The sequence below is a fragment of the Polypterus senegalus genome, chromosome 10 (assembly GCF_016835505.1).
Source record: "Polypterus senegalus isolate Bchr_013 chromosome 10, ASM1683550v1, whole genome shotgun sequence".
Classification (NCBI taxonomy): Eukaryota; Metazoa; Chordata; class Cladistia; order Polypteriformes; family Polypteridae; genus Polypterus; species Polypterus senegalus.
The window spans coordinates 80,473,413-80,495,103 of record NC_053163.1 but is presented as its reverse complement, the minus strand read 5'-3'; positions in this window follow the sequence as shown (position 1 = coordinate 80,495,103).

The following is a 21,691-nucleotide window of genomic DNA, read 5'->3' as shown; positions in this document are numbered from 1 at the left end:
ATCCATCCATCCATTATCCAACCCACTATTTCCTAACTACAGGGTCACGGGGGTCTGCTGCAGCCAATCCCAGCCAACACAGGGCGCAAGGCAGGAAACAAACCCTGGGCAGGGCACCAGCCCACCGCAGCCTATCTAAATCATTATATTAAACATTGCAGCAGTCCTAGCACTGACTCCTGTGGAATATCACTCTTGGCATCACCCAGTTCTGATTGGGTTCCTCGCCCATAGTCCTCCGCTTTCAGTGTCTGATCCAATTTTGCATCCGTCTACAAACAACACCCTGAACTCCAGGGTCTAATGTCCAACCACTCATGTGGCATCTTATTAAGTCAAGATGAATAATACCTTTATATTTTCTACTTTGATCATGTCCTTTTGTTGCTTCCTCACAGAATTCTATGACAGAGGGCACTGTGCTGCTGTGGTTAGAGTGCTGCAGTTGATCACCAGCCTAGTTGCAGTGAGTATGTGAGTTAGCACATTTTGTCCATAACAAGGTGGAATTACCTCTTGATCATCTGTTTTTCTCTTCCACATGGCGAAGACATACAGCGTAAATGGCAGCTATAAACTGGCCTGGTAAGAATGAGAGCGTGAATGACTGGCTCCCTCTCCAAGTCAGATTTGGGTCTTGTGGTCAAAGTGAAGGCCCCTGTGAATCTAAACTGAACAAAGCCACATTATAAAAGGCTAAAATACAGCAATGCACAAAATTGAACAAAGAAATTTGGTTTGGTTTCATGGAGGGAGCGCTATGCACAGTTTTAGTTCTTTGCATGACTCCTACCTATTAACATATATGGTTACTTTAAAACTTATGCAATTTTTAATCATTTCACTAACTAATTTGTGAAAGCGATCACGTTGGAAGGCACTACATCAAAAAAAGATTAATTTATTTCCATGTTGAGCCTGTAAAGCTGCCACAAGTGCAACAGACCATTCCTCGATTCTGTTACTGTTGCAGACAGCACACAGGGTGTGGTTAATCCAAGGTTAAAGAGGAAAAAAAAAATAAAAATAAAACAACAAATAAATCAATGCAGCCTCTCGGCTTGACAACTTACATTTAACGCATGGCTAAATTCACTTCACTTTGTCAGAACTTCCTTAAACCGGCATATCTTAGGCATGCATTGGTTATCAATTATGTGCCCTATGCTTATTTATGTGTGTTATCTCCAGACAAGTGGCTTTGTGAGCTACTTTTATTAAGTTTGTTTGCATTTAATTGGCAACTATATAATCAAGGCATACCTTTCAGGGCAAGTGACAAAACTTTTTGTTTAATCTCTTTTTTTGTTGTTATTTTAATAGATATATAGTCTGGTTATAGAACTAGAGTGCGATAGGCTCATTACATTTTAATGAAAGATGTCATGTTATGCTACTGCATTAAAGTTTAATGCAGCATTGCTATGAAACCTGGGATCCCTTAGGACCTCCTTGTAAATGAAAAGCTGTTTCCTCAGGGATTTAACCTGGTGAGTAGTTTTTTAATAAATAAAAAGGAAACTGTTAGAAGTAGGATTTCAGCTGATGCTCAAACTGTTCTGTGGCATCTCTAATATATATATATATATATATTTTCATCTACAGGCTCTCAGTGATTCTACCTGCCACTTCTGCATGTGACCTTGATGCGATGCTTTTGTTTCTTTGTTCTTGCTCTTTGCCGTTCTTGACTTCTGTGCATTTTTTTTTTCACTGATGCTCTCATGTTTCCATTAAAGGGATCCATGCTTTCCCAGCAAAACACAAAATAACAAAGGTGCCATGCTACTTTGCATGATGCTTTCTTGAAAATAAATTTTGAAAATGACAGTTAACAGAAGAAAGGTACCTATATAAAAGTATGCAGAAATAATTTGCATCTACTGTCTTTTTAAAACGGCTAACATGCAGCAGGGCCAAGTACACCTCTGCAAGGCCAAAGTGCAGTTCTGATGCTGCTGCAGCATATTAGTGTTAAATTACTAAAACATTCTCTCTTTGTTAAGAGAAAAATATCAAGCCCTGTGTGAATTCCAAAGCCATTAAAGTTTAAAGGGAAGCAGAATAAATCCAATAGAAACCCTATACTTATTCATTTTTAAATCCTTTACTAAATAAACATTTTTTCTCCACTGGTGGGCTGCTTAAACATACACGTTAATGAACTGATTACACCCTAGTCAGAAAACAAGCATTTTTTGGAGTGACTGGGTTAGGGTTGCTCTTCTGCAAAGGTGGTACAACAGGATTAAGAAACATTGTGTTAGCTTTAAATATCCTTTGCTCTGTGATTGTTGAGGGTACTAGTACTGTAAGAATTCAAATATTAAGTTTTTTATACATTCACATTATGAACCTGGTCTCACAGAATGTCAGAGACCATCACAGTGGAATCAAGCATAAGACACAAACTATCCCAAGTCCATCACACAGCCCACTCACATATAGCCCCATACTCACTCATTTATGGCCAGTTTAGAAAGTGCATGTCTCTAGGATATCGGGCCTACCTTCATGGAAGAGAACATATAAACTTCTTGCAGGCAGTCGCTGCATTTGAATCCTTGGCTCCCAAGCTGTAATACAACAGTGCTATCCATTGTATTCCTCTACCAACTTTCATACAGCAATATAAAACAAAAATGATTTCTCTGTTTCATTATTGAAAAAGGGACAATATTTAGTAAGCATGAATCAATAAGTAATATACAGTATTTAATGAATATTATGAATTTCCACACATCACAGTGCAATAAAGTAGAAGCTAAATACCTTTCTTGATAAAGCAGAATTGTCCCAACATAGCTTACTGTTTATAGAGGAACTGAACAAATCACCAAGGCTTATTATAACTGGAATTCAAGATTCTAAAAATGTCTTACAAAGTGAGAAGGCTAGAAGTACATATTGGTTACCTAGTGGAAATTTACAAAACGATGTCTGCTGAACTGTCTCCATTAATGCTAGCAACTGTATGTGCTAAGAAACAAAAGACAACAATATCCTACCCCACATCCTCACTGTCTTTGATTAAAAAAATAAACACTCTTTCTTATAGACCAGTCTCTAAATGAATAATAATATTGAGGTTTGGCCAAAGTTCTAGCCAAAAGAAACAAGAAAGTGCTCCCAGTAATAATATCACAATATCAAACTGGAATCATTAAAGCTAAGCAGCATCAAATGAGACCAGAAACTGGGTGAAATGTACTAAATGTTGATTCTACTGTACACTCCTTCAAAAACTGAGGTGCAGGAAATTTTAGTGTTTCTAGACGTAAAAAAAAAGCTTTTGACAGACTACAATTGGGAATACTCATTACTACATATCCATCCATCTTTTTACTGATTTGCAAAAATTTATGTTTACTCCAGTTTGTGTTGCCTAGGTAAGATTATTTTACCCAAGTCCAAAAGGTTCTGTGCAGGTAAAAAGTATAAATCCTGATTACTTTTGATTAGAATTTGAAACCTATAAGGTTGTCCACTCTCTCCAGTGCTAATTTCATTAGCTATTGAACCACTGGCCATCTGTCTTCAGCAAAACTCAGAAATAAAGGAAAGTATAATGGTAGGAATGGTACCATGCTGATGATATGGCTCTGTCATAACTTACACAAAAGTATCATTGCTGATTGTAAAACATGGATTAAATGACTTTTACAAGATCTGTTGATTTAAGGTCAATCTGGAAAATAAGCATTCTTTTCCAGTAAACTCTTTAGCATTTAATAATATATTAGAAGGGTATCTGCTGATTGTTTCAGAATGCTTCAGGTATCTGGGATTTACAGTTACAAGGAAGTTTAAAGATCCTTATAATCAAGTTTTGGCAGTCTGATTGACAAAGATGTCAATAGATGGTGAAAAGCTCACCTCCTTCTAGCATGGAGAGTTAATATAGTTAAAATGAATATTCTCCCCAAATCTGTATTCTTGTTTCAGAGTATTCCTATAATTATTAATAAATAAATTAAAAAAAGTCAACTCTGTCATCTTGTGCCACTCAAATATATTTCTATACATATTAAGGGAACAAATAAATATATACCACAAGAGAAAACGTTCTACTCCATTACTCAGTCAAACACAACAATATATTCTTGTTATAACTGATCTTCTCGTCAGTGTGATTTTTCCCACTTTTAAGATCCCTGTTTTGCTCAGCTTTAAATAAACTCACAGTAATCCATCACCATTATGTATGAAAACTTCAGTAGAGGGGCTGCTCCTGAGAGACGCATGCCAGTGCATTTGGTGTCTACTGACATACCATGATCCAAGCCACTGATATCTTCAGTTTTGTCTATCTTCCCTCCATAGTGTACGCACACACATGACCTGCCTACCTGCTTTAATGGCATTGCTATGATTCTGTCACTGCTTGATGAGACAGTTACATGGGGATAACATTCATGCTTCACAAGCTGAAAACTTCTCTTTTTAAATATAGCAGAATGTTCACTAATGCATATACAAATATTGTAAATAAGGTTTAAATACAAATTCTGTTTTTTAGAAGCACCAGTTTGTAAATATGTAAAAAAATCTGGTTTTAGGTTACGTATTTTATTTGTGTTCTTATTTGCAAATATTTTTACATAATATTATAAAGTATTCAGATTTTATCAGGCATCATACCCATCAATCAAATTTGCTTATAGCTTTCTAGTTTAAGTATATTTTGTCCTGTTTACCTTTCAGAACCAGAGAGTTTCTCTTCCAACATCAAATTCATAAAACATAGGCTGCCATAATGCAATTGCCATCATTTTTTCTATTTCTTACTTGTATAACGGCACTGTTGCCTTAGTAAGGAAAAGTTATGCCTAAATCTAAATTTTTGCTTGTTTTAAAATTGGTATGTCAGAACAGGCTGACTTCACTCTCGTACTGTTTTGTATCTCATGCAAAGCTTTCATTTAGCACTGAGGGCTGTTTGCTGAAGCACTTTACTTTGTTAGCAAGGCCTGACTGAACATCATTTCAACAGAAGTTGATGCACTGATTCCAATTTAGACTTTACTCAAATATTTTAGTATCAAGTGTTGCAAAATTCTGCTTTCTGTAGAGTGAGATCAAAGAGAATAATAATAAAAAAAAGCATAAAAGTTGTTTTATCAGATGTGACACATTCAGCTAAAATGTGACATAAACAAGCAATTGTGCAGATTCTGTAATGTTAAGTTTCTCGTTAAGTTGGGTTGGCATAAAGAGAACTTGTCTAATATTTCCTATTTTTTCCTAATTTCAAAATGGGTAGACCACATATATTTACACCAGTCCTTTAAGTCAAAAGGTACAGTGCCATTTAATTTATTTAACTTTTTGTCAAATGTGCATAAAATTCCAGCTGTAATCTGTCATTTACCACTATATTAATTGATGCATCACTACTGCTAATATAACACATCCAACTTCCAATGAACATGATTTGTCACTCCTTATTCAGGAAAAGATCTCAGTCATCCCACGGGAGAAAAACTTTCTAAGACTAAGGTCATAAAGGTTATGAAACCGTTTCTAGACAAAAGCAGAGCTGTAACAACAGTTGCGTGAAGTGCAACAGGAGCTTCCAACTGCAAATAAAGTCTGAAGTAGCATTTCACATGTACTTTGTCAGCATGTCCATGTCAATCAAACGCAGGAAGCAGTCTACTTGCGACTTTATGCTGTAGGAAGATAAGTAATAAATATAGGTAAATAACATTCAATGTCGCTTTAATATACAGTTAGGTCCATAAATATTTGGACGGAGACAACTTTTTTCTAATTTTGGTTCTGTACATTACCACAATGAAATTTAAGTGAAACAACTCAGATGCAGTTGAAGTGCTGACTTTCAGCTTTAATTAAGTGGGATGAACAAAAAGATTGCATAAAAATGTGAGGCAACTAAAGTATTTTTTAACACAATCCCTTCATTTCAGGGGCTCAAAAGTAATTGGACAATTGACTCAAAGGCTATTTCATGGGCAGGTGTGGGCAAGTCCGTCGTTATGTCATTATCAATTAAGCAGATAAAAGGCCTGGAGTTGATTTGAGGTGTGGTGCTTGCTTGTGGAAGATTTTGCTGTGACCAGACAACATGCAGTCAAAGGAGCTCTCTATGCAGGTGAAAGAAGGCATCCTTAAGCTGCGAAAACAGAAAAAACCCATCCGAGAAAATGCTACAATATTACGAGTGGCAACAGTTTGGTACATCCTGAGAAAGAAAGCAAGCACTGGTGAACTCAGCAACGCATAAAGACCTGGGGCCTCATGTATAAACGGTGCGTACGCACAGAAATGTTGCGTAAGAACTTTTTCACGTTCAAATCGCGATGTATAAAACCTACACTTGGCGTAAAGCCACGCACTTTTCCACGCTACCTCATGCCTTGTCGTACGCAAGTTCTCCGCTCGGTTTTGCAGACTGGCGGCACCCAGTGTCAAAGCAGTGCTACTGTTCCTGTGTGGTTACTCATTATTTTCCTGATGCGGCTTTATAAATACACTGAAACTAACCGCATATTGTTTATTAGTGTAACGCATCTGATTGTAATTAACTTATAACAATATAATGGTCCAGGGAACAGCCATAGTATTCCAAATACCATAACTGCTTTAGCATTGTTACTCTCACTGCACCTTCTTCTTCTTCTTTCAGCTGCTCCCTTTAAGGGTTGCCACAGCGGATCATCTTTTTCCATATTACTCTCACTGCACCACTCGGAGTATTTATATCACTGTATCTGAGTGTGAATCACAGCAGCAGCTGATCGGAAAGAGAATTATCGGTATACGGTTTCATGGACACGCTGTCTCAGCCACTGCAAAACGTTTTAAAGCCTTTCCTGTACAGACCTCACGGTTCAGAAACAGTTTCATCCCAAGAACTTTAAATGCACTCAATCAATTGCTCCTTGTAGAACTGTTTGTACTTATAAGTACAATCACCCCACTGTAAAGTTGCACTATAGTTATAATATCGCACAACCTGAGCCACTTTATAAAGCGCGTATTTACATATGATGACGATGTCATTTTTAAGGTGAAATTATTAAATTATACAGTTAAAACTTTAACTTCATCTAAATAATCTATATTCTTCATTGAGAGTGTCATTAAGGATAGAATAATTAAACATGTACTACGAAGATATTTCAATGTTCCTTAAACGTTTTGAAGAATCGGAGCTGAGCTTACAAATGGTTAACTTCTATTACAGAGCTTATTGTGTGGCGATCGGTTACTTGGGGAAAGAAAAGCACTGACTGCAGTGACGGCTACGCCAATATATATTGAATACTAGCAAAATACCCGCGCTTCGCAGCGGTGAAATACTGTCTGAATATTTTTATTAATAAAAAAGTAAACATTTTTAGACTGAACGAAAATATGTCAAAAATTAATTGTTAAGGATCTCTCTGTATACCACGTTGTCAGTTCGGCCCTCTGGTTGTAATATGACTAAGCTGTGTGCTGAGCTCACTCTTGAGCATGCAACATACAGTTGGCCATGTGAAAAGCAATCCCGCCTCAAATAAATGCCAACCTTTTGTAGTGTTTGTCCCTGAGACTTATTAATTGTCATTGCGAAACAGAGCCTTACTGGAAATTGAACGCGTTTGAATTAAAATGGGAGATTAGATGGTATAACGGGGATGCGAGAAATAAAAACTGTGTCACTGAGGCACTGCCAGTAAATATAGTTGCTTCAATTAGGTTGTTTTGTAGAGATGTGACCTGAAGTCTTGTGCCGTTACAAAGTTTCGGTGGTTGTAAGTATCTGCTTCCTTGGCGAAGGTCGTAAACGAAAGAAGACACCGCAGTGACACACAGAAGAGAACCCGTGGATTAAATAAAACCTACACAATAACTGTAACAATCGTAACAAATGAACAATAAAATAGAAGAGAACCCGTGAATTAAATAAAAAGGTTGCTTCGTTGGTGAAGCAAGGAAAAAGCACTTTCTTATATGTCGTTCGTTTTTAAAACAGTGCAGAAGCTGTGAGAAGCTGCTTCCTTGGCAAGCTCGTAAACGAAAGAAGACACCGCAGTGAACACAGACGAGAACCCGTGGATTAAATAAAACCTACACAATAACTATAAAAATCGTAATAAATGAACAATGAAACAGCGGAGAACCCGTGGATTAAATAAAAGGCTGCCGTTGGCAAGCAAGGAAAAGGACTTTCTTATATATCGTTCGTTTATAAAACAGTGCAGAAGCTCTGAAAAAGCTACTTCCTTCGCAAAGTAAGGAAACGACTGAAGAGACGGCGGTGACGCGGTAAGTGTTGGGCAAGGCAGCTGAAGCCCTGCATTATGGGATCTGTAGTTTATTGTGTTACCAGTGCTTCATATCCCCGGGCCATTAATAACAATAATACAGTATATAAAATGATCTCGGGCGGATATAATTACACCGGGCGGATGTTGCCTCGGGCCTTGAGTTTGACACATATGGACTAAATAGAACTTGAAAAGATGTATTTTTTCGTACATCGAGCCCGCGTGCTATTGTGGTTTTGCTTGCATGCCTCAATAAGTCATCCTCCTCGCTCTTACTTTTTACCGTTCATCTAATGAATACACTGAGTATGGCTTTACCAAAACAATCATTGATGGCGAATAAAGTATCCATTATTGAGTATGTAGATCGGGATATATATATATATATATATATATATATACACATATATATATGCCAGCGATAGGAGAAGTAGTGTGTTAAAAAGCTAGAAAAAGAAAAGGGAACATTTTAAAAATAACGTAACATGACTGTCAATATACAGTATTTGTTTGTGAGTGTTACTGAGTGTTGCTGTCATCAAGGATTTGATTATCATTATTTCTTTCAATCAGGTTCGTATTTGTAGGATGTGTTGTGTTCAAGTTACATTCCGTGTTTGTCAATCGTTGTAAAGATGACAGGTTTCTTTCATCGATTCGTTTCTTACTGCATCAATAAACAGCTCGTCTTCTTCTTTATCTGAGACCTGACACACTGCATGCACGGGTTTTTTTTACACTGTCTTCCTTTAGCGGGACATTGACTTTTTCCACCGTGTGCTTTGTTTCTGCAGTAGCTGGATTTATGAATATGCTTATCAGACGCTTCATATTTTTTGCTGCCTTTTCAATTGTGTAATTCGGTTTTTGTTCAGCCCTCTTTGGAGCTGTTGCTTTTTATCTGTGCACTGCGTCAGTTCACGTGAGCCACTCGGTGTACATGCATCGAAGGTTCTCAGCTGTGCTGGTGCCATCTCGTGCTATGTCCATGGCTGTATTTAATGTTACCTTAGTCCTGGCACTTAAAACTTTCTCTCGCAGTTTCGCTGAGTTTGTGTCAAACACCACCCTGACCATCTCATCTTCCTCTCCATAAACACAGTCCTTCACCCGTGAATATTTACCCGTGGCAGTTTGCTATTGGATTGCTGCTGACGGACGCCTTATATGGGCAGGCACTAAATTACAAACGCCAGCGCAGCCTGTCTATGAACTTAATTTAAAGTGTAGGTTTACATCGTGCTTTGTTTCCGAAGTAGCAGAACTCATGAATATGGTTGTATATGTCACTCGCTCGCTTCTTATTGTTTCGCTGCCTTCTCAATTATATAATGCATGTTTTCTTCAGCGCTTTTTTGAGGTCTTCCTGGTTTTCTATGTACTGCGTGATTACGTGGGAGGCGTGATGATGTCACACGAAACTCCGCCCCCATGGCGTTCAAGCTCATCTCCATTACAGTAAATGGAGAAAAACAGCTTCCAGTTATGACCATTACGTGTAGAATTTCGATATAAAACCTGCCCAACTTTTGTAAGGAAGCTGTAAGGAATGAACCTGCCAAATTTCAGCCTTCCACCCACACGGGAAGTTGGAGAATTAGTGATGAGTCAGTGAGTGAGTGAGTGAGTGAGTGAGTGAGTGAGTGAGGGCTTTGCCTTTTATTAGTATAGATAAAACAGAAAGAGAAAATAACAACACAGCTAAAAATGCAGCGACAAATTTCGGCAAAAGTTAAATGCTTGTGTCATGAGCATGAGGCGGCTATGCAGTGTCTGCAACGGACGTGGCCATCCACCGTGCATAAGCTATCTTACTGACATTGGCGGGCTGAAGGAGCCACCGATTCTTCCTCTGCCCAGTGCCACCACAAGCCTAGAGCCGCCCCTAAGTACTGCTGCAATAAATTATTTAATCGAAGTGAAACACATGTTTAATAACGTGCTTTAAGTCATATCATCATGAAAATGATATCACGTATACATCTCAGTATTTTAGTTATTCAGAGAGCTGTAATATCACAAATGTAATGGATTCTGTGTCCAGTTGGAGGAAGAGAGCCGGTTTAAGAAGCAAGTAGTGATTTACACACATACGCACATACTGTAGAAGATCAACTACAAAACAAAGCATTTAACGTGCTACTTTAATTACGATGTGATCTGAGAAATTGGTTAATTAAACGATTTTAAGATGAAGTTTATGATGTTCTACTTTAATGACAAAATAAACTACGTGATTAAAGTGGAAATGTCGAGATTGAAGTTGACATTTCGTGCTTTTTCCCCACTGTGTGCCTTTTTTTCTCTGTACCCTAATAAGCTTTCATATGACACTCAGACAGTGGGCTACAACTCGGCTTTTCACGGCGACTTTGATATGTGACTTCTTTTTTATTTCCGGCACTGTGCGATTTTGTGAACGTGAGCTTTCAAGTTTCTCCAACACATTATGTCACTATGTCACTCGATCAACTTCCTTTTGTTGATTATACCACGGTTTATTTGAACAAATAGTATGTTTTTCCTTTGCCTCCACTTGGTATTCGCTGAAATTCTTATATTTCCCCTGAGCTTTTCCCATTGTCTTTTCACAGAAGGCTGAGCTTAAGGGCGATTTATATTGATTTGCATATTCAAAGAGGCATAATTTTGGGAGGAGTTGGGGCGTTACATAAAGCGCGTGCACGAGCGTTACTTTTCACGCTGATCGGGATTTATGTAGCGGAAGAACGTGGAAGTTGGAGTGCGCACAGATTCCTGCATCTGGATTTTTCTGTGCGTTAGCACATTTCGGCTTTTGTGCTTACGCCATATTATAGTGCGAGTTCTACGCACGGCGTTATACATGAGGCCCCTGGACGTCCACGGAAGACAACAGTGGTGGATGATCGCAGAATCATTTACATGATGAACAGAAACCCCTTCACAACAGCCAACCAAGTGAACAACACTCTCCAGGGGGTAGAAGTATTGATATCCAACTCTACCATAAAGAGAAGACTGCATGAAAGTAAATACAGAGGTTCACTGCAAGGTGCAAGCTACTCATAAGCCTCAAGAATAGAAAGGCTAGATTGGACTTTGCTAAAAAACATCTAAAAAAGCCAGCACAGTTCTGGAAAAACATTCTTTGGACAGATGAAACCAAGATCGACCTCTACCAGAATTATGGCAAGAAAAAAGTATGGAGAAGGCGTGGAACAGCTCATTATCCAAAGCATACCACATCATTTGTAAAACACAGTGCAGACAGTGTGATGGCTTGGGTGTGCATGGCTGCCAGTGGCACTGGGACGCTAGTGGTTATTGATGATGTGACACAGGACAGAAGCAGCGAATGAATTCTGAGGTGTTCAGAGACATACTGTCTGCTCAAATCCAGCTAAATGCAGTCAAATTGATTGGGCGGTGTTTCATGATACAGATTGACAATGACCCAAAACATACAGCCAAAGCAACCCAGGAGTTTATTAAAGCAAAGTCACCTGATGTTAACCCAATTGAGCATGCATTTCACTTGTTGAAGACTAAACGTCGCACAGAAAGGACAACAAACAAACAGCAACTGAAAGCCACTGCAGTAAAGGCCTGGCAGAGCATTAAAAAGGAGGAAACCTAGCATCTGGTGATGTCCATGAGTTCAAGACTTCAGGCTGTCACTGCCAGCAAAGGGTTTTCAACCAAGTATTAGAAATGAACATTTTATTTCCAGTTATTTAATTTGTCCAATTACTTGTGAGCCCCTGAAATAAAAGGAATTGTGTTACAAAAAATACTTTATTTGCTTCATATTTTTATGCAATTGTTTTGTTCACCCCACTGAATTAAAGCTGAAAGTCTGCACTTCAACTGCATCTGAGTTGTTTCATTTAAAATTCATTATGGTAATGTACAGAACCAAAATTAGAAAAAAAGTTGTCTCTGTCCAAATATTTATGGACCTAACTGTAAGTAACATATAAATGTTTTTCATATAAAGACCATCACAAACAGAACTTTGCACGATACGTTGGCGAGCTTGGCATGCCCTGCTGTTTCATTGAAGAAAATATGTGTGTCAGGATTCACTGGCAGGTTGACGCCCAAACTCTTGCTGCATCCAAACGGTGCCATCTTTCACCTTTACGCCTGGTGCATCTGCGTTGTTCTTATGTGTGAGTGAGCATTTTTTGCGGGGAGGGCTTCTGTTCTCTTTCTCCGATGTAGAACCCTCATCCTCATCTGAGTTCACCTCTGTTATAGCATGTCTTTATTTGAAAACAGTAGTGTCAGATCGGGGGTAGCATGAACATGACTGAGAGAATAAAACTGAATAAAATTTTTAAAAAACTCTTAACTTTTACAAGTACCATAAATTTACACTGGCTGTTACAGACTCAAATCAAATGAATGTTTTTATTCTATAATAGTAAGAATAAGAGCAGCTCACTACCCAAAACGGTAATTCTAGGTAACCTCTTGATTATGAGTCAGCAGGTCCTACTACTGCACCACCCAAGCGGTCATGTCAATGTGGTACCCTAACCCGATTTCTTTTTCTTCGGTTATATTCTTCAATAAAAGCGCACTTGTTTTGTTTTACATGTATCTTTTGTGAAAGTGTTTATTTGATATTTGGACTCCAGGCTTGACCAATTATACACTTTATGTCAAAATTTTGTCATTAGTACTATACAACATGAAAAAAGTTTCTGTTTTAGGTATTTGTTCAACATTTCTTGCCTCGCATTTCCTGTCATCCTACATTTACAAAGATCATTGTAGACATGAAATGCATGTGTTCCAAGTATAGATATATTATTTACCCTATACAATTCCAGGCACCCCACATACAGTTAAAGAGCCTTGAGCTGGAAGAACTTTTTGCCCAAGATGAGCTGAAGTGGGATTGGATAGCAGGCTGCTTGCTGATCGACACAATTACAAGACAAAAGATGCTAATGGAGAGGTGTGAAGAAATTTAAGGTGGCCCGGGATTACAAGTTTTTCTGTAGGCTTCAGGGATTCTAGTGTTAATTGAAAACATAACAGCTTAGACAAAGAAAACAACCAGCCTTTAAGGGATGAATGGGCAAAATGTTATGTTCTCTACATTCACTTTTAAAATATTTCCATCTGCCATTTCCAATCTTCAATTAGTTGTTTTGCTTGGTCACATCATCAGAACCCACTTTTTAGGGTAGGATCTTGTGTGTTTATTGGAATTAAATGATGCACAACCTTTCACAGTGTGATTTATAGTATAGTACTAGCATTGCTGCTTCATGTATTCTGAGTGCAAACCACACATCATATCAATGACTGTGTGCAGCTTGCATGTTTTCATATCTCTCTGTGGATTTTCTCCTGATCTCTCTGATTTTTTTGTTTTTTTCTCTGGATTTTTAATTTGACTTCTCAAGAGGAAACTGTTTTTTTCACATGACCTTTGAGTGGAAGAGCACAGGGTCAGCAATTGTACAGCAATTTTATAGTTAAGGGCCTTGCTCAAGGGCCCAACAGAGTAGGATCCTTTCTGGCACTAAACCAGCAACCTTCCAGATACCAGCACAGATTCTTAGCCACAGGCTTACAGTGTTTTGGTCCCAAACCGGTACTGTTTTGGTTTGTGTGTGTATGTAATTGGGTCCAGCAGTGAACTGATGCCCTGTCCAGAGCTGTTTCCTGCCTTGAGCCAAGTGCAACCAGTGTTAACCTGGCCCCACATGACCCTGAATTAAATTAAGTAGATTTGAGAATATGTTATATTATAAATGATAGGGTGCACTCTCATAGTAAACCTCCAACTCAGAATGACACCAAGGATTTCAAAATATATAAAAGTAAATATTTATTATAGGAGAAATTACTGTGTAGGTAAGGGATGAACAGCACAGAAAGCAAACCTAATTGTCTCTACATCTAGAGGATCATATTGTTGTCTTCCAATTATGGGAACATACTCGCTTTCCCATCTTAAAGAGACTACACAAGCTCTTCTTCCTGCAGCTCAGCTTTTTATCCCAACTCATCAGTCAATGGGTCACTTGTGTGCATGAACTTGTCAACTCTACTCTTGTTTGTGAAACTTCGTATATTCAAATTTTCCTATTAATGTCTCGTTAACAAATATTGAGAAAACATACTTCTTTTTTCATTTTTTGATTTAAAATTAAATGTAATTTAGAGAAATCTGTAGAATATTAATTTTCCATTGACACTGAGAATAGCAAATACATACATTAATATTTCAGACTGTAATAAACATATAAGGAAGTCTAAAAGAGGTGAATGCATTTTTTAGCCTTTATAAATTGACACTTTTTTCAGAGAAACAGTCTTAGTATATTATACACATGCTTTTCATTTTATACTGCTTTTCATGTCTAAACTTCTAAATTATATCTATGTCTAAAATATAATAGCAGTCAAAGTTAATTAAACATGAAATAGAAAGTATACAATACTTTAGAAAATACAGTTTCAGGCTAAAGATTTGCATTGAACAAAGCATTTGTTCTATTTTACAGCAATTTAAACAGTGTGGAGAGATATATCAGTAGCTGCTAGCTGTAAATAAGCACAATTAAAATATTGAAAACATCTCGAACTGTATCAATATACAAAAATTATTAGTTATTATTAAATACAACACAGAAGAAGTATAGATATGGAAATTATGGAAAGACCAACTTTAGCAGCAAGAGGTTTTACTACAGCAAGTTTCTCAATTCACCATTAAGCAAAGTGTGATCATCACTGTGTCACCATACCATTTACCTGGGTGCTTCTGCTGCCCTGTATTGTATTCAAAGGTTTAGGTGCCTGGAATTGCTCCTGTGCTGCCTATCCATTCTTCTAGGCTGGGTTGACACTAATAATTTGCTACTTGGCACCCTGCACAAATACATATGCTACCAACACTTAGAAGCCACTGTTAATCCATATGTCCTTTATCCTGACTTAAGTCAAACTGGTGTTCTTTTGTCTCTTCTAAAATATATTGGATTTAGGCATTATAGAAAAAAAACATGCTTTGATTGGAATCCCTCCCGTAATTACGTTGTTACAATTCCTTTTCTATTTAAAATGATTCAAATGAAGATCCATGACTGAAGCTTTATATCCAGCCTAGTTTTATACACTATCCATTTCCAGATTCCATTTCCCTGCTTTGCTGATGCGAATTTTTACTTTGTCTTTGTAGCAAATCTTTCAAAGGAAAGCAAAAAATGTAATGCTTCATTCCCACCCCATATCTTTGAACAGTTTGACCACAGGACATCTAGTAGTCATGCCAAGGATAAACCAGGGTGAGTGAAAAATAGACAGTCCTTTATTAAAAACAGGTGATTTCAAAAGTTATCAAAAATATCACATCAAAAGTTGAAATTCAGTGAGAAACTCACACTAGCAAGTTCATTAAACCACTGTTCTCAAGTGTATGCGTTAAAATGATTAAATAAAAAAAAAATTCAAAAACAGACAAAAACATAATGATTCCAGTTATTTTCTCTTCTCCCTGCTCAAAAGGAAGCAAGGACTTCTAAATAAGAGAAAGTGTGGAATAGTGGGTACATGGCTAAGCAATAGTGGTCTGTTTTTAAATAAGCAATTAAGCAGCCAGCTTGATCTCTGTAGGTGTGTGTGCCTGAGTGGCTGGGGGAGGTTGGTGGGATGATTAAAAATGGGGCACACTTGAACGTGAGGGTGTGGTCTGTCTTGGTTGCTCCATTGGCTTTCTGCAATTTGAGATTGAGGCACTCTGCCCATGGAGGCATATAAGGGATGAGCTGGCATGGCAAAAGGAATCTGATGAAAGACTCAAAAAAGGGGAAAATGAAAGATTGGCAGAGAGAAGAAAGTATGAAGGTTAAATGTGGATAAGCAGGCAGGAAGGGGAGAGAGATGGTATGAGAGAGAGGGAAAGGAGGAAGGCAGGCAGCCGGGAGGACAGCCCCTTGGGGAGCATGAGGCCAATGCTTACGGCTGAAGAAAGTCACTCCCATTTGGCATTTTAGTGGAGTGCAGAGTGACACGTGGAGTCCTCGTGGACTATGATGTTTGCTGATGACATTGTGATCTGTAGCAATAGTACAGAGCAGGTTGAGGAGACCCTGGAGATGTGGAGATATGGAGAGGAATGAAGGTCAGTAGAAAAAAGACAGAATACATGTGTGTAAATGAGAGGGACGAGAGTGGAATGGTGAGGATACAGGGAATAGAGTTGGCGAAGGTGGATGAGTTTAAATACTTGGGATCAACAGTACAGAGTAATGGGGATTGTGGAAGAGAGGTGAAAAAGAGAGTGCAGGGAGGGTGGAATTGGTGTAGAAGAGTGTCAGGAATAATTTGTGACAGACGAGTATCAGCAAAAGTGAAAGGGAAGGTCTACAGGACGGTAGTGAGACCAGCTATGTTATATGGGTTGGAGATCGTGGAGATGCTAAGGTTTGCACTGGGTGTGACAAGGATGGATAAGATTGGAAATGAGTGCATTAGTGGGTCAGCTCAAGTTGGACGGTTGGGAGACAAAGTCAGAGAGGCGAGATTGCATTGGTTTGGATATGTGCAGAGGAGAGATGCTGGGTATATTGGGAGAAGAAAGGATAGAGCTGCCAGGTATGAGAAAAAGAGGAAGGCCTAAGTGAAGGTTTATGAATGTGGTGAAAGAAGACATGCAGGTGATGGGTGTAACAGAACAAGATGCAGAGGACAGAAAGATATTTAAGATGATGATCCGCTGTGCCAACCCCTAATGGGAGCAGCTGAAAGAAGAAGAAGAAGTGCAATTAACTATACAAAAACAGTTAAAATGCCCATCATATCTCTCTATATATAAACATCGTAAACATGAGACTTGGTGCCAAGAGATTGTCCCAGGGCAGTCTCGCTGGGACATGGAACATAAGATTCTTGCAAGACACACCCTTCTTATCAAATAAGAGCAAGGAAAGCCAGCAAAACATTCAGTCATGTAAAGCCACGTGGCAAACACAGATCCTGTGCTCTCAGCAAAGAAGAAATGGCAGCGTGGAGAAAAGAGACCCAAGGCGCGATCCATATGCAGAGAAAGGTACAGAATATGAAAGCAGTAACAGTCAAAGTATTGTAGCATCCCAACCAAGCTGATGGCATTTTTGGTTTTAAGTGACTGTTAGGTCCGATTAAGGGAGGGCAGAGTACTGTACAGCATGGAAGACTGATAGCTGGGTGCAGATTGATGCAATAAGGGGGAGGCGAGACACATGGGAGGAGGGGTTGGAGAGGGTGCTAGAAAGTTGTGTTTGGGGTTACGCAGTTGGAGATTGTTAAAGTAGAACTTTTGTGACACTTTATTACGTCAGTCGCTACAGTATCAAAACAAAGATAGCACAGATCGCATTGACGCAAACAAAAGGAAATTGGTTTAAGTCAGAGAATTTCAAAAACGGGGTTTAACATACATGCATTTATTGGTTACTTTGCAAAAAAAATTAACTGATGATGATGTGGATCATTTTGTCTGTGCTGAAATTACAAATAGAGAAAACTATCCTAAATTATGGTACAAAGTTATTAAACACAAGTCTCACAGACCTCATTTAAAACCTTCAGCATATTGGGACACGAAAGATTCCAAATATTGTTTTTACAGAAGTTCGGAAATAAAAGTGAAACTAATGAAATAGCAACAATTCAAAGAAAAAAAAATCTTACAAGTATGTATCCGGAAAACCAAACAGGGGAGTTGGCGAGCGAAGCAAGCAGGGGGTGAAGCCCCCAATTATAAGAAAAAAAAATGATTCTGAAAAATTGTGTATAGTAGCCATTTTAGGCCATCATTTTTCACTTCTCAACTCTTGAAACATCAATATTACTTCCGTATCAAGTATCATTAGCTGCTCATCACTCATCACTACTCAATAATCGTGCATCACTCCTCGCTTATAATCTTCACAAATCGCTTATCACTCTTAATGCATCTCTACTCAGTACTCATTTACTGCTCATTCGGTGTCACTTATCAGTAATTATTTTTTGTCCCTCATGCGTCAATAGAGTAGAACAGAGTTATCAGAGATTAATAACATATAAATGCAGCCCATTGGTTAAATGAAATATCAATCAAAATATTTCCTCTTTGTTGCTATCACTATATAATAATGGTGTGGATGATAGAAAACGCAATCAGTAAAATAAAATTTTGATTTATCTATGAGCTTGTAGAAGCAGAAAAAGTTGAAAGGTGTAATTTGGCTTCCTGTCTTGTTTGTATGACATAATATCTCGAACATACGTAAAACTATCTCGTACATACAAGATCATTTCTCGTGTATACAAGTACTTTGCCATTAGTAGGAAATATTGTCATGTACGAACAAGTTATTACCTTGTATGTACTAGTTTAAAATTACATAAAAAAAGCAATGTGCACTTCGGGGCTACTTAATTATGGAAGGGTTAGGGTGCTTTGTTTTATTGCAATTTCTATCCTAAGGAACTCAATAGAGAAGTGAAAAGATCTGTGTGAGTGTTCATAGTTATTACACATTCGGTTTGTTAATAAAAACTTCATGTAAAGTCACATTATATCTTTCTCTTTTGATGAAGCATCTTGTAGTGTCTTTACAAACTTATATTTTATTAGCTTTTATTAGCAGTTCAATGTGGCGGACAGCAACAGGTCAACCCAGGACAGAATGCAAGCCAATCGCAGGACACAGGCATGCACACACCTGTTAACAATGGATCAATTTAAAGTCGCCATTCAGGTTAAAGGTATGTTATGAAAAGGAGAGAGATTGAAAAAGGCCCACAGAGAGAACATGAAAATTGTATGCACAGACTGCATACATGAGTTGATACGGTACCTTTAAATTTATGTGCATGTCACATGCGAACTGATAACACACTAAAACAGGTTTGTATTTGCTTAGTCATGTTCGATAAAGCGATGCCCATTCAAAAAATGTCATGCACCCCATTTTCACAATAGCTTCCCAGATTGTTGGGGTCTTCTTCCTGTGTAAGTTACTTGTGAAAAATATGAGAATATAGTAATTAATTTCCTCTATATTAAAATGCTTCTCAGCAGTATAGCCCTTACAATATACTATGTCACAACACAGTCACTTTATCATGCTTCACATAGTTGTTTTCAAAGCTGTTTAAAACATAAACTAAATGAGTTCCTGACCTTGTTTCAATTCGCATCAGAAAATGTTTGCACTTCCCTGCAGTTCCAAACCGAATAAATTAAGCACAGAAAATGGATGAATGAATTTTAAAGTAGAATTTTTTCAGTCAGTTTCAAAAAAGATTTCCATTTGATACACTGTAGTTGTTGTCATTTGGAAAAAATCAATATAGGTACATAATAGAACATGATCAAAAAACTGACAACCATAATGATTCAGACTTGCAAGAAAAAAAAGTTTATCAGTTTAGAAGTCCTCGTTCAGCATTTTGCTCAACTGTACAGTGTTACATAGATGGAATGTTTTTGTGACCTTGAGCTATGATTATACAAGTGAACTGTAAGCAAGTCCCCCTCTCAGTCGAAGAAGTTCAGTGAAATCACTGTTAATATCATATCACCCTAAGAAAGATATGCCACATATAGCAGATGTCAGTTGGCTCTGTTATCTCTGTGTTCACTTCTTCAGTGGAAAATCATAAAACATCACAATTCAAAATTCACACACTCAGGGGTTAAGGCCCCTGAAAATGCTGCTAAAATTTCACTCATCATCTCTCCTACTTGCTTAAAAAGCATGTACACAAAGCTGTTAGCTTCAGATCATAGTTTGAAATAGATCTTTACATGTTTATTTCATCTGCACAAGAGTACATGAAGTTAAATGTCTTGGACAGAAGCAGTTACACAGGCACAGAAGATACTATTCACAGAGCAGCTACTTATGATTATCTTAACTTGACAATGTTTACAAAGCATCTGGATTTAACTATATGAAAATACTGACATATTCATTACAATCAAGTGAGATTTTGTTAGTTATATCTGATCCCTTGAAAACCCCACTTTATAAAATCAGTGGTTCATGATTTCAGCAAATAGATTTAACAGACATGAGACTTATAAGGCTACACATACTTATTTTACCTTTACCTTTCTCCAAGCAGATGTACTGGTATTGCAAGTTTAACACGTATTAAATGAACAAGTTTGGATGCTCGTTTAATCATAAATTAGCTATGCATGTATTCAGATCCTTTCTGCATGCTTCAATCAAGCAGAGCTAGTTTTATTTGTAGTGATATGCATACTATAATAATGTAATTTTAAAGAATATATCACCAGACATACACAGGCTGGCTGCATTTTACCTGCTGTATCCCAACGTCTTAGTACTTTTACGGGTTTCAACAAATGAATGAGCATTTTCAATTTTGCATGCTTTGTTAATGTGTCATTCTAAAAATTATACTATTGGTATTGCAACTCTGTTTAGTTCCATTGTACTGTTTACATTTTCTAAATTCTTGAAGAATGTTAACCCAAAACAGACTGACAATGGTACACTTTATGATTCCTTCTCCCAAACCCTATAGGACTTTACACCATCTATGAGGTACAACAACCAGGAATGCAACATTGTCTCTAAAATAGTGCCAAGACCAAATGTTTCCTATTCTGCCAAACACATTCTTCTTACTTTTAGAGTGTGTCATTGCTATATTTTCCATTGTTTAGCAAAATTTGTATGTCATGCAGATGTAACATTCATTAAATCACCCTTGGAGAAAAATCAGTTGTGATGAACTGGCTATTCTGAGGACGTGACAAAATTTGAATAAGGTGGTTGATCACATTAATAACTTTTAGTTCCTGCATGCAGAATTATGCAAATGGGAAAGATTTTAAATGCTGAAAATGCATAGCTTTACTTTGTCTTGCTGGGAACTTCTTGAGCTCTTGGATGGTGGTTGACTTAGCACTGTAGGTCTTATCCTCTCTTCATTTTTAGTCAGTAGGTAACATAATCAGGTAATTTGACAATAATTGACCACAGAAATAAGTTGACCACAACATTATCATTTCCAGGGTCCTCATGCATAACGACGTACGTAGAATTCACACTAAAACATAGTGTACAGACAAAAGCGGAAATGTGCATATGCACAAAAAAATGCAGATGCATTAATCTATGCATATGCCAACTTCCACGTTCTTCCACTACATAAATCCCAGTCAGCATGAAAAGTAACGCACATGCATGCGCCTGCCACCACTCCCCAACTCCTCCAAGAATTACGCCTCTTTGAATATGTAAATCAATATAAATAGTCCTTAAGCTTAGCTTTCTGTGAAAAGACAATGGCAAAGCACAGAGGAAAACTGAAGAATTTCAGCGAATATCAAGTGGGGGCAAAGACAAATTTTATTATATTATTTATTATATTATTTCTTGGTTTAAACAGTGGTATAA